Source organism: Schistocerca cancellata, chromosome 1 (assembly GCF_023864275.1).
Source record: "Schistocerca cancellata isolate TAMUIC-IGC-003103 chromosome 1, iqSchCanc2.1, whole genome shotgun sequence".
Taxonomy (NCBI): domain Eukaryota; kingdom Metazoa; phylum Arthropoda; class Insecta; order Orthoptera; family Acrididae; genus Schistocerca; species Schistocerca cancellata.
The window spans coordinates 111,215,037-111,229,589 of NC_064626.1; positions in this window are offsets into that span (position 1 = coordinate 111,215,037).

Genomic DNA, 14,553 nt, shown 5'->3' on the forward strand with positions numbered 1-14,553 from the left:
GCAACTTTCAGAGGTGGTAGTATTTACCAAAACAAGAAAATGCATAGGTGGAGGTTTCCTGATGTTTTAGGGTGGCGTTATGTGGGGCCGACGTACGCCGCTAGTGGTCATGGAAGGCGCCATAACGACTGTACGATACGTGAATGTCATCCTCCAACAGATAGTGCAACCATATCGGCAGCACATTGGCAAGGCATTCGTCTTCGTGGACGACAGTTCGCGCCCTCATCATGCACATCTTGTGAATGACTTCCTTCAGGATAACGGCATCGCTCGCCGAGAGTGGCCAGCACGTTGTCCAGACATCAACACTATCGAACATGCCTAGGATAGATTGAAAAGGGCTCTTTATGGACGACGTGACCCACGAACCACTCTGAGGGATCTACGCCGAATCGCCGTTGAGGAGTGGGACAATCTGGACCAACAATGCCTTGATGAACTTGTGATACTATGCCACGACGAATACAGGCAGGCATCAATGCAAGAGGACGTGCTACAAGGTATTAGAGGTACCGGCGTGTACAGTAATCTGGACGACAACCTCTGAAGGTCCCGTTGTAATGGTGGTACAACAGGCAATGTGTGGTTTTCATTAGCAATAAAAAGGGCGGAAATGATGTTTATGTTGATCTCTATTCCAATTTTCTTTTCAGGTTCGGGAACTCTCATAACCGAGGTGCTGCAAAACTTTATTGGATGTGTATATGAACCATGGACCTTGCCGTTGGTGGGGAGGCTTGCGTGCCTCAGCGATACAGATAGCCGTACCGTAGGTACAACCACAACGGAGGGGTATCTGTTGAGAGGCCAGACAAACGTGTGGTTCCTGAAGAGGGGCAGCAGCCTTTTCAGTAGTGGCAAGGGCAACAGTCTGGATGATTGACTGATCGGGCCTTGTAACAATAACCAAAACGGCCTTGCTGTGCTGGTACTGCGAACGGCTGAAAGCAAGGGGAAACTACGGCCGTAACTTTTCCCGAGGGCATGCAGCTTTACTGTATGATTAAATGATGATGGCGTCCTCTGGGATAAAATATTCCGGAGGTAAAATAGTCCCCCATTCGGATCTCCGGGCGGGGACTACTCAAGGGGATGTCGTTATCAGGAGAAAGAAAACTGGCGTCCTACGGATCGGAGCGTGGAATGTCAGATCCCTTAATCGGGCAGGTAGGTTAGAAAATTTAAAAAGGGAAATGGATAGGTTTAAGTTAGATATAGTGGGAATTAGTGAAGTTTGGTGGCAGGAGGAACAAGACTTCTGGTCAGGTGAATACAGGGTTATAAACACAAAGTCAAATAGGGGTAATGCAGGAGTAGGTTTAATAATGAATAGGAAAATAGGAATGCGGGTAAGGTACTATCAACAGCATAGTGAACGCATTATTGTGGCCAAGATAGATACGAAGCCCACACCTACTACAGTAGTACAAGTTTATATGCCAACTAGCTCTGCAGATGATGAAGAAATTGAAGAAATGTATGATGAAATAAAAGAAATTATTCAGATTGTGAAGGGAGACGAAAATGTAATAGTCATGGGCGACTGGAATTCGAGTGTAGGAAAAGGGAGACAAGGAAACGTAGTAGGTGAATATGGATTGGGGCTAAGAAATGAAAGAGGAAGCCGCCTGGTAGAATTTTCCACAGAGCACAACTTAATCATAACTAACACTTGGTTTAAGAATCATGATAGAAGGTTGTATACATGGAAGAACCCTGGAGATACTAAAAGGTATCAGATTATATAATGGTAAGACAGAGATTTAGGAACCAAGTTTTAAATTGTAAGACATTTCCAGGGGCAGATGTGGACTCTGACCACAATCTATTGAATATGACCTGTAGATTAAAACTGAAGAAACTGCAAAAAGGTGCGAATTTAAGGAGATGGGACCTGGATAAACTGAAAGAACCAGAGGTTGTACAGAGTTTCAGGGAGAGCATAAGGGAACAATTGACAGGAATGGGGGAAAGAAATACAGTAGAAGAAGAATGGGTAGCTTTGAGGGATGAAATAGTGAAGGCAGCAGAGGATCAAGTAGGTAAAAAGACGAGGGCTAGTAGAAATCCCTAGGTAACAGAAGAAATATTGAATTTAATTGATGAAAGGAGAAAATATAAAAATGCAGTAAATGAAGCAGGCAAAAAGGAATACAAACGTATCAAAAATGAGATCGACAGGAAATGCAAAATGGCTAAGCAGGGATGGCTAGAGGACAAATGTAAGGATGTAGAGGCTTATCTCACTAGGGGTAAGATAGATACTGCCTACAGGAAAATTAAAGAGACCTTTGGAGATAAGAGAACCACTTGTATGAACATCAAGAGCTCAGATGGAAACCCAGTTCTAAGCAAAGAAGGGAAATCAGAAAGGTGGAAGGAGTATATAGAGGGTCTATACAAGGGCGATGTACTTGAGGACAATATTATGGAAATGGAAGAGGATGTAGATGAAGATGAAATGGGAGATACGATACTGCGTGAAGAGTTTGACAGAGCACTGAAAGACCTGAGTCGAAACAAGGCCCCAGGAGTAGACAACATTCCATTGGAACTACTGACGGCCTTGGGAGAGCCAGCCCTGACAAAACTCTACCATCTGGTGAGCAAGATGTATGAAACAGGCGAAATACCCTCAGACTTCAAGAAGAATATAATAATTCCAATCCCAAAGAAAGCAGGTGTTGACAGATGTGAAAATTACCGAACAATCAGTTTAATAAGCCACAGCTGCAAAATACTAACACGAATTATTTACAGACGAATGGAAAAACTAGTAGAAGCCGATCTCGGGGAAGATCAGTTTGGATTCCGTAGAAATACTGGAACACGTGAGGCAATACTGACCCTACGGCTTATCTTAGAAGCTAGATTAAGGAAAGGCAAACCTACGTTTCTAGCATTTGTAGACTTAGAGAAAGCTTTTGACAATGTTGACTGGAATACTCTCTTTCAAATTCTAAAGGTGGCAGGGGTAAAATACAGGGAGCGAAAGGCTATTTACAATTTGTACAGAAACCAGATGGCAGTTATAAGAGTCGAGGGACATGATAGGGAAGCAGTGGTTGGGAAGGGAGTAAGACAGGGTTGTAGCCTCTCCCCGATGTTATTCAATCTGTATATTGAGCAAGCAGTAAAGGAAACAAAAGAAAAATTCGGAGTAGGTATTAAAATCCATGGAGAAGAAGTAAAAACGTTGAGGTTCGCCGATGACATTGTAATTCTGTCAGAGACAGCAAAGGACTTGGAAGAGCAGTTGAACGGAATGGATGGTGTCTTGAAGGGAGGATATAAGATGAACATCAACAAAAGCAAAACAAGGATAATGGAATGTAGCCAAATTAAGTCGGGTGATGTTGAGGGTATTAGATTAGGAAATGAGACACTTAAAGTAGTAAAGGAGTTTTGCTATTTGGGGAGCAAAATAACTGATGATGGTCGAAGTAGAGAGGATATAAAATGTAGACTGGCAATGGCAAGGAAGGCGTTTCTGAAGAAGAGAAGTTTGTTAACATCGAGTATAGATTTAAGTGTGAGGAAGTCATTTCTGAAAGTATTTGTATGGAGTGTAGCCATGTATGGAAGTGAAGCATGGACGGTAGATAGTTTGGACAGGAAGAGAATAGAAGCTTTTGAAATGTGGTGCTACAGAAGAGTGCTGAAGATTAGATGGGTAGATCACATAACTAATGAGGAAGTATTGAATAGGATTGGGGAGAAGAGAAGTTTGTGGCACAACTTGACCAGAAGAAGGGATCGGTTGGTAGGACATGTTCTGAGGCATCAAGGGATCACCAATTTGGTATTGGAGGGCAGCGTGGAGGGTAAAAATCGTAGGGGGAGACCAAGAGATGAATACACTAAGCAGATTCAGAAGGATGTAGGTTGCAGTAGGTACTGGTAGATGAAGAAGCTTGCACAGGATAGAGTAGCACGGAGAGCTGCATCAAACCAGTCTCAGGACTGAAGACCACAACAACAACTGCAACAATATTTCTGTAGTCCTGTGCACATGTCAACTTCTTCCCTTTAAACTGAAACAGTTCGTATTTTTATAAAATCCCAATGGATACTGCGTAACTCCACAGACTGATGATAATCTCCTGTTATGTACAGAGTGTCCGATATAGAATCGCGTCAGTTCCCCACGAGACCCAGAGAAGTTTTGGCAGCTTTTAGGACTGACGTCCCTTTTTGATTACAGAACCATTTATCTCCGCATCTGTCCTTAGCTATATATGTTTTTGCATTAAAATTCTCCAAACGATTGTGAAATTGCAATGCTGATACTAGGATCTTTTTTACTGATTAGCAAAACTGCGACTTTGTTTGAATCTGTGATCTAACTCGCCATGTTTTCGTAGTAGCTATCTATCATTGCTATCCAATCATAGCAAGACTTTTGTCATTCAGTCAAAAATTCACATAATAGCTTTTTTTCATTTTTCACTATCTTATACAGAATGTATTTACTTACAGGGTGCCAAACAATACAAATGATTTTAAACCCTAAATTTTTCATGTTTCCGTCTGCAAATCTGGATGTTGGTTACAGGACTTGTCGGAGCTACTGAACAGATATTTTTCCGACCTGCGTAAAAACTTTGTCAATACCATTACACAATAATTCTACAACGGCCATAGGGTAATTGATTGACTGTTCAGTGTACACTAAATAGGACAGTTCGGTTCGTTGCCAGGAGTTACACCAGTTAAAAAACAGGTGTGGTATGTAACTAGCAACCCTGGAAGATTCCGTAAACAGAATTTTAAATCAACGTCACAGGAATGCTCGGAACATCAACTACACTAGTAAACAAAACGTTGAAAAAACTTTTTAGACTACCTACGTATATGCGAACGTGGATATGCTAAGAGAGGATATACCTTATGGAATTAAAAAAGTAGCTCGAATGTGAATTAAACTGCCTGACAAAAAATGAAGTACAGAGAGAATATGTTCAAATGTCAACGTAACTTCGTACACGCACACACGTCGGCGGGTATGTAAATGAATAGAGCTCAATTTTCTGTGTAGAACGGACACCAGTGTGCATTAAAGTTAATTATTTCTAGTGTTGTTTCCAGGCTTGGTAGGATATATTAGGATATATAGGGGTGTGAACAGTGTCAAATGTTGCGTGATCACTGTGTAGCATACAGAGATGGAGTGTACTCATGAGACACAGCGGTGTCAGAAACACTTATAGTATGGGTGGGACTTCATTGTGGGTCTCAATTTGGCCGGATGATCCAATCGTGCACTGCTTAGATTTGTGGAGCATTGGTATGTGACAGTGGCCCGATGTACACTACACGGAAACCTGCCGAAAGATACACTGTGTCGAAGTTCCGTTTCACCACTTCATCACCATATTGTGCAACAACCCCCTTCACATCAGCGCGTGTCATTCCAGAGGAAGTAATGGACTCGTTGCAATGTTCTGTATCAACCTGCACCATTGGCTAGAGACTAGCAGTAGGAATTATTGCCCTATGGGTAGGCCGCCATTAAAACCACAACAGAAACTGCTGAGATTGAGCTCTTGGCCATGACCGGGTTGCACGGACTGATGATGAATGGCGTCGCATTGTCTTCAGTGATGAATCGCAGTCCTTCATTACTCTTTATAACTATCCTGAGCGAGTCCAGTGGTCATCTGGCGGGGCTGGGTGGGGGGGGGGGGGGGGAGCGGTCGCATTCCTTCCGATGTTTGACCATGATGGCAGGACACGGCACATGGCATGTACGTTCAGCGTCCATATGTGTTACCTCTCATACAGTAGTACCGTGGTGCCATTTTTCAACAGAGTAATGCTAGACTGTACGTGGCAGGGATCTCTGAGAACTGTCTGTGTGACGTCGAGGTATTCTCATGGCCAGCTAGGTCCCGGATCTGTCCGCAGCATATGACACACTTCCTAACCGAATCAGTGCACGCACACGGGCCATAGCGGGCACAACGTCCTACTGATTGGCGTACTCATACTGGCAAGTTGTTAGTGAATCTGACTCTACTTTGTAATCACTGAATTAGCATCACACAACCTCTCCACACATTAATTACATTTTGTTTCCTCCATCCCTTCTGGTCGTTTTATTTTCCTGTCAGTCAGTGCAGTAACAAAATAATATCTTAAACAGAGGAAATCTATGCACATCAGTGTCATGAAAATCTGATGCTCGGAAATATTCAATACCCTATTTTTCAACCCCGTTGAGGTATAAAATACTAGGAAGCTCCACACAAACTGTCCACGCAGAGGCGGAGACGTTATTGTGCACTGCTGTTCCATTCTTCAACGGCCACTCTTCTTTGTCCCTTTCAGTATGTGAGGAGTCTCAACTGGTACCAATCAGATTCGGTCTTCTGGTCGTCAGTAAATATCGCAAGCGATTCTATTCTTGTGGAGGAAGGCGTTCTTGAGGTTGCTGCGATGTGCTCGAGCACTATCGTCTTAAAAGATGAATCCATCGCCGAGGCATGACAGTAGGACTATCGCTTGGTGGATTCTGTCCTGATGCTTCACAGCCCTCTAACTGCCATCGACAGCCATGAGAGGCATCCAACAGCTCTGCCTGAAACCGTCGTGAAATGTAGCTGGCCGGCCTTCCTGCTCAAACCCTGTAAGTATTCGGGAATCGTCCAATCGTATTTAGCAATCTTCACACTCTTCTACGACTTTAGTGAGCCATCAGATAAATCCTGAACCACGCGAAGAAGGGAGAGTGATGTCAATGATACACCTGGCGCACCTCCTTCGCACACCATGTTGCTCGGGAGGGATTCGGGTTGTTACTCCTAATGGACACCAGAGACTCAATTGATTGTGTGCATACGGTTGTGTGCTATCTACGTCGATACAGCCCTCGCAGTTCTTGCAGAAAGGCAGAGCAAAATTATGTTGCATTGAAGACCTGAAACGTTTCTGCGATGTATGATTTACTTGCATATGTGGAGAATATCTGCGGCAGTATAGTCAAGTCCCCTATAAAGGAAAAATTAGTATTTAGTAGACTAATGATGTTTTAAATTACAGACTCATACAGGAGGCGAAATTACGATTCCAGCGGTAGTATTAAACAGCTGTTTAAGTGAGTACTGAATTAGTCAGAAAACCTAATAGGCAAGTATCGGTAATATAATGAGCTATCTTTGAATGATTTTACTTTTGTGTGGAACTACAGTCACTTAAAACAGTCTGAAAGAAGTAACCGCCATTCGATTGTATAACAGGTTTTATTCCACAATCTAGAGTTCGGCCTTAAACAATTATTAAGTATTACAACCCGTTATACTTAAGCAGAACACAATTCACTGTCAAAACATGCATCATCGGTTATATAAATGAATTTTGTCAAAAGTAAATGCCAGAACATTTGTGTAATAGGCTAATTTACTGGCAGTTAGCATGATTTCTTCACTTGATACGTTTATGGAATAAAATAGATGATCAAATCATAAGCTTTAAACTTTGCTACACAGTATAGGAAAGTTTAAAACTCGTGATTTGGTGATCTGTTTTATTTCACAATGACATGTTTTGGTGATGACTTGTGTTCTACACAAATCTAATGATTTTTACTATTTGTAACACTTGATAATGGTCTAAGGCCGAAATCTAGATTGTGGAGTAATACCTGTTGTACAGTCAAATGGCGGTTACATCTTTCAAAAAGTTATCTTTGATCTTATGAGCCCACCAGTGCGATGCCTAGATGTCGGACCAATGGTAGGAGCGATTCAGTTTTAATATCATCCGAATAATTAAACTGAACAAGTGAGAAGATAGTGTAAATTGGGGAAAGACAAAGCCGTTGCATTCAAAGTCCTTAATTAGACACAACAGTGTAGAAGCAGATGGCCCTATCGCGGGAGTCGCCCTCCTGGTGCCATTGCAGAAAGGCAAACTTTGACTTCGACGCCAGTGAATCTTCGAAGCCCCTCCGGTCAAAATGTGTTGTAATGGTCAGCGCTACCTCCACAGAAAGGTTTGCTACAGCAAAAGTTTTGTTGAGGAGTTCAGGAGTAGGCACTCTACTGTGTTTGCCCCGAGACAATAAAATCTTGGAGACATGCTCTCCGAGCTCACTCTTAGGCGCACTTCGGACGGAGTCTGTTCATTTGCAGATACACGACGGTGTTGTTAATTCGTAAGCATGGACGTTGTCGCAATCTATAGTTGACATGGAATGGTTTCCACTACTTTGGAATCAGTCATGTGTAAAATCAGGTGTCTCCTTGCGCCGCGAGTGTATGTACAAACTTACCTCACCAGCAGAAATCACGATCGCTCGCTTCTTACCTACTGACGCTTCTACACATGACTCACTGATGCTGACAGGATAAGAGTTGTCTCACTTATTGCTCTTTGTATCCGAATCCCTAGTCTCGCATTATCAGTCACAATTTCTACAGTGTTTCTAGTAACGGTTTATCAGGTTTCACTCTTTAGAAATTTCCAGGGTCCGAACGTACGTATTTGTATTTTTTGTTCTGTTGTTTTCTCTAATTACTATTCAATTCTCCAGAGGACGGTTAGTCGACTATTCGACGAACAATCCAGACCTGTGCATTAATGTCGTTCCACTTCTCACATTTAAATTAGTTTTCGGAAGATTAATACAATGAGCTCATGGGGTAGCAATAGACACATATACAGAAGACGGTAGTATCGGTCTCACAAGATACAAAAGGGCAGTGCATTGGCGGAGCTGTTATTTGCACAAAGGTGGTTCATGTGAAAAGGTTTTCGACGAGATTTCAAAATGGCTCTGAGCACTATGGGACTCAACTGCTACGGTCATCAGTCCCCTAGAACTCAGAACTACTTAAACCTAACTAACCTAAGGACAGCACACAACACCCAGCCATCACGAGGCAGAGAAAATCCCTGACCCCGCCGGGAATCGAACCCGGGAACCCGGGCGTGGGAAGCGAGAACGCTACCGCACGACCACGAGATGCGGGCGTTTTCGACGAGATTACGGCTGCACAACGGCATTTAACAGACACTTAACGCGGAATGGTAGTTGGAGCCACACAGTTGGGTCATTCCAGTGCCAACACACAAGCAACACTGCGTGAAGTAACCTCAGAAACCAATGTTGGCGGTATTATAAACGTATCCGTTAGGCAAGTGCGGCGAACTTTGGTGCTAATGGGCTCTTGCAGCAGACGTCCGAAGCGAGTGCCTTTGGTAACAGCACGACATCGCCTGCAGCGCCTCTCCTGGGTTCGTGACCATATCGGTTGGACCATAGACGACTGGAAAACCGTGACTTGGCCAGACAAGTTCCTATTTCAGTTGTTAAGAGCTGACGGTAGGGTTCGAGTGTGGTACAGACCCTAAGCATCCGAGGACCCAAGTTGCCAACAGAACACCGTGCAAACTGGTGGTGGCATCATAATCGTCTGGGCTGCATTTATGTGGAATGGACAGGGTCCTCTGGACATTCGGCCATGTGGATGATGATGATGTTTGGTTTGTGGGGCGCTCAACTGCGCGGTTATCAGTGTCTGTACAAATTCCCAACCTTTGCTCAGTCCAATCTCGCCACTTTAATGAATGATGATGAAATGATGAGGAAAACACAAACACCCAGTCATCTAGAGGTAGGTGAGAATCGCTGACCCCTTCGGGAATCGAACCCGGGACCCCGTGCTCGGGAAGCGAGAACGCGACCGCGAGACCACCAGCTGCGCACTCGGCCACTTTTGAAAGCATTCATGAACGTCATGTTCTCAAACAGTGATGGAATATTTATGAATGACAGTGTGCCATGCCATGGAGAAGAAATAAAAACGTTGAGGTTCGCCGATGACATTGTAATTCTGTCAGAGACAGCAAAGGACTTGCAACAGCAGTTGAACGGAATGGATAGTGTCTTGAAGGGAGGATATAAGATGAACATCAACAAAAGCAAAACGAGGATAATGGAATGTAGTCGAATTAAGTCGGGTGATGCTGAGGGAATTAGATTAGGAAATGAGACACTTAAAGTAGTAAAGGAGTTTTGCTATTTGGGGAGCAAAATAACTGATGATGGTCGAAGTAGAGAGGATATAAAATGTAGACTGGCAATGGCAAGGAAAGCGTTTCTGAAGAAGAGAAATTTGTTAACATCGAGTATAGATTTAAGTGTCAGGAAGTCATTTCTGAAAGTATATGTATGGAAGTGAAACATGGACGGTAAATAGTTTGGACAAGAAGAGAATAGAAGCTTTTGAAATGTGGTGCTACAGAAGAATGCTGAAGATTAGATGGGTAGATCACATAACTAATGAGGAAGTATTGAATAGGATTGGGGAGAAGAGAAGTTTGTGGCACAACTTGACCAGAAGAAGGGATCGGTTGGTAGGACATGTTCTGAGGCATCAAGGGATCACCAATTTAGTATTGGAGGGCAGCGTGGAGGGTAAAAATCGTAGGGGGAGACCAAGAGATGAATACACTAAGCAGATTCAGAAAGATGTAGGTTGCAGTAGGTACTGGTAGATGAAGAAGCTTGCACAGGATAGAGTAGCATCAAACCAGTCTCAGGACTGAAGACCACAACAACAACAACAGTGTGCCATGCCACCCGGCCGCACTTGTTCGCGATTGGTTTTGGAGAACATTCTGGGCAGTCCGAGCGAATGGTTTGGCCACCCAGATAGCCGGACAGGAATATCATCGAATATTTATGGGACACAATAGAGAGGTCTGTTAGTGCACAAAATTCTGCACCGGTAAAACTTTCACAATTATGGATGGCTATAATAGAGGGTGTATGGTTCAATATTTCTGCAGAGGACTGCCAAAAAATTGTTTAGTCCACGCCACGTCGAGCTGCTGCGCAACACCCGACAATAGGAGGTACTACACGATATAATAGTTATCTATGACTTCTGTCACCTCAGTGTGTATTTCCACTGATATACCCTTACTATCTAATGTCTTTTCTGCTGAAAACACCTCGTGCAAAGTCGAACTCCGATGACGGCACGGTTTTTTGGACAGTAGACTGCTGGTAAGTCCGTTTTACTTGCTGGTAGGGAGTTTAACAGGCAGGGCAACTGGATCACATTAATTCTTTACACTTCGACTTGGTCAAAAAAATTCGCGCACGCTACTGAATTCTCCTCAGGGTACCGGCGAAGCAGTGTTTGCAAACAGCGGTCGTCAGTTGGGGTTGTTGACGGTTGGCGGCCACCACGAAGAAGATGTGCAGTGTTTTTTCAATCATAATAGCGGCTGAATGTTTGAATGCCGTCACTGTGGTGTACGCAGGGAACTTCCATTACCGCTAAACCTTCATGCGCTCGGTATAAGCTCCATCCGACGCATCGAGGCAAATAGACAGACTGGACAACATACACAAGCCACACTGTACCATCCACAATTCGAGAAACAGTACGCTCTGTCATCTGCCTTGAGAAAATAGTTTGATTTCCGACTCTACTACACATATTACTTTACGTTCTATAGTTAAATAGTACTACGAGAGAGGTTTACCATCAGTAAACCATAGGCAGATCACGAAGCCACAGAAAAACCGTTTTTCCTTTTATTTTGAGCAATTTTCGAGTTTATCGGTTCTAAGTATATCCAGTTTCAGCTTTTACTATCGTCAGTTATTCATCTTGCTGCACTCTCAATGCAATGGAGCAGCACGCAATACGTGTGCCTGTTTCGTTGGTAAAATAACAGGCAGAAGATATAAAATTATGAAAACACAAGAGCGAAAATCTCCAAGACATATTTCTCAAAACTTTAATGCAGCAGTGTAACAACAGTCTTTAAAATAATATAGAATGAGTAACGAACGGGATTTCAAATGACGTCGTTCTGGATTTAAATAAAAATCGATATACTTAGAGAAAAGTGGGGGAGTCAAAAATTCAGGTTTTCGTCTACATCTACATGATCACACTGCAGTTCACTGTCAGGTGCCTGGCAGAGCGTCCTGCAAACCATCTACGGACTATTTCTCTACTACTCCACACTCTAACAGCGAGTGGAAAAAATTGAACACTTAAATCTTTCTGTACCAGGTCTGATTTCTCTTATTTTATAACGAAGGTCATTTCTCCCTATATTGGGGAAAATAAAATATTTTTATATTCAGCGGACAAAGTTTGTGATTGAAATTTCGTAAAAAGATCTCGCCGCCACGAATAACGCATTTGTTTAACAGTTGTCACCCAAGCTCCCAAAACTTATGCGTGACACTCTCTCCCCTCTTTCGTGATAATACAAAACGTGCTGCCTTCCTCTGGACGTTTCCGGTGTCCTCCGTCAATCCTATTTGGTAAGCATCCCATACAGCCCTGCAGTACTCTAGCAGACGACTTAAAAACGTAGTGCAGGTAGTCTCTTTAGTAAACCTGTTGCTACATCTACAGGGTGTTTAAAAAACGACCGGTATATTTGAAACGGCAATAAAAACTAAACGAGCAACGATAGAAATACACCGTTTCTTGCAATATGCTTGGGACAACAGTACATTTTCAGGCAGACAAACTTTCGAAATTACAGTAGCTACAATTTTCAACAACAGATAGCGCTGCGGTCTGGGAAACTCTATAGTACGATATTTTCCACATATCCACCATGCGTAGCAATAATATGGCGTAGTCTCTGAATGAAATTACCCGAAACCTTTGACAACGTGTCTGGCGGAATGGCTTCACATGCAGATGAGATGTACTGCTTCAGCTGTTCAATTGTTTCTGGATTCTGGCGGTACACCTGGTCTTTCACGTGTCCCCACAGAAAGAAGTCACAGGGGTTCGTGTCTGGCGAATAGGGAGGCCAATCCACGCCGCCTCCTGTATGTTTCGGATAGCCCAAAGCAATCACACGATCATCGAAATATTCAGTCAGGAAATTAAAGACGTCGGCCGTGCGATGTGGCCGGGCACCATCTTGCATAAACCACGAGGTGTTCGCAGTGTCGTCTAAGGCAGTTTGTACCGCCACAAATACACGAAGAATGTCCAGATAGCGTGATGCAGTAATCGTTTCGGATCTGAAAAATGGGCCAATGATTCCTTTGGAAGAAATGGCGGCCCAGACCAGTACTTTTTGAGGATGCAGGGACGATGGGACTGCAACATGGGGCTTTTCGGTTCCCCATATGCGACAGTTCTGTTTATTGACGAAGCAGTCCAGGTAAAAATAAGCTTCGTCAGTAAACCAAATGCTGCCCACATGCATATCGCCGTCATCAATCCTGTGCACTATATCGTTAGCGAATGTCTCTCGTGCAGCAATGGTAGCGGCGCTGAGGGGTTGCCGCGTTTGAATTTTGTACGGATAGAGGTGTAAACTCTGGCGCATGAGACGATACGTGGACGTTGGCGTCATTTGGACCGCAGCTGCAACACGGCGAATGGAAACCCGAGGCCGCTGTTGGATCACCTGCTGCACTAGCTGCGCGTTGCACTCTGTGGTTGCCGTACGCGGTCGCCCTACCTTTCCAGCACGTTCATCCGTCACGTTCCCAGTCCGTTGAAATTTTTCAAACAGATCCTTTATTGTATCGCTTTTCGGTCCTTTGGTTACATTAAACCTCCGTTGAAAACTTCGTCTTGTTGCAACAACACTGTGTTCTAGGCGGTGGAATTCCAACACCAGAAAAATCCTCTGTTTAAGGAATAAACCATGTTGTCTACAGCACACTTGCACGTTGTGGACAGCACACGCTTACAGCAGAAAGACGATGTACAGAACGGCGCACCCACAGACTGCGTTGTCTTCTATATCTTTCACATCACTTGCAGCGCCATCTGTTGTTGAAAATTGTAACTACTGTAATTTCGAAAGTTTGTCCGCCTGAAAATGTACTGTTGTCCCAAGCATATTGAAACAAACGGTGTATTTCTATCGCTGCTCGTTTAGTTTTTATTGCCGTTTCAAATATACCGGTCATTTTTGAAACACCCTGTAAGTGGTCTTTGGTTTGCTTTCCCCACAACATAATCTATGTGAGCTTTCCAGTTTAAGTTGCTCGTAATTCTAATTCCTACATATTTAGCTGAATTGACAGCCTATAAATTTGTGTGCTTTATTGTGTGACCGAAATTTAACGGATTCGTTTTCGAACATGTGGACAACGTCACACTTTTCATTACCTACAGTCAACTGCCACTTTCACACTATGCAGCTATTTCATTTAAATCAATTTGCAGATGGTTTTCATCTAGTAATGACTTTACTGTACAGTAAATGTCATCAACATCTGCAAACAATCTGGGAGTACTGCTAAATCACTAAATCACTGATTTAGATTAGGAACGGCAGAGGGTCTATAAGATTTCCTTGTGGAATATCGGCTATCAGTTCCGTTTTATCTGACGATTTTTAGTCGATTGCTATGTACTGTAACATTTCTCACATTAAATCACGAATTCGGTTGCTCACTAGGGCGATACTCTACAGACACGCAATATGATTAGAAGTCTCTTGGAAGGAACGATGTGAAAGTATTGTGGAAATCTAGAAATATGGTACCAATTTGACACTCCTGACGATTTCAGTCATTACTTCAACATTAGTGAAAGT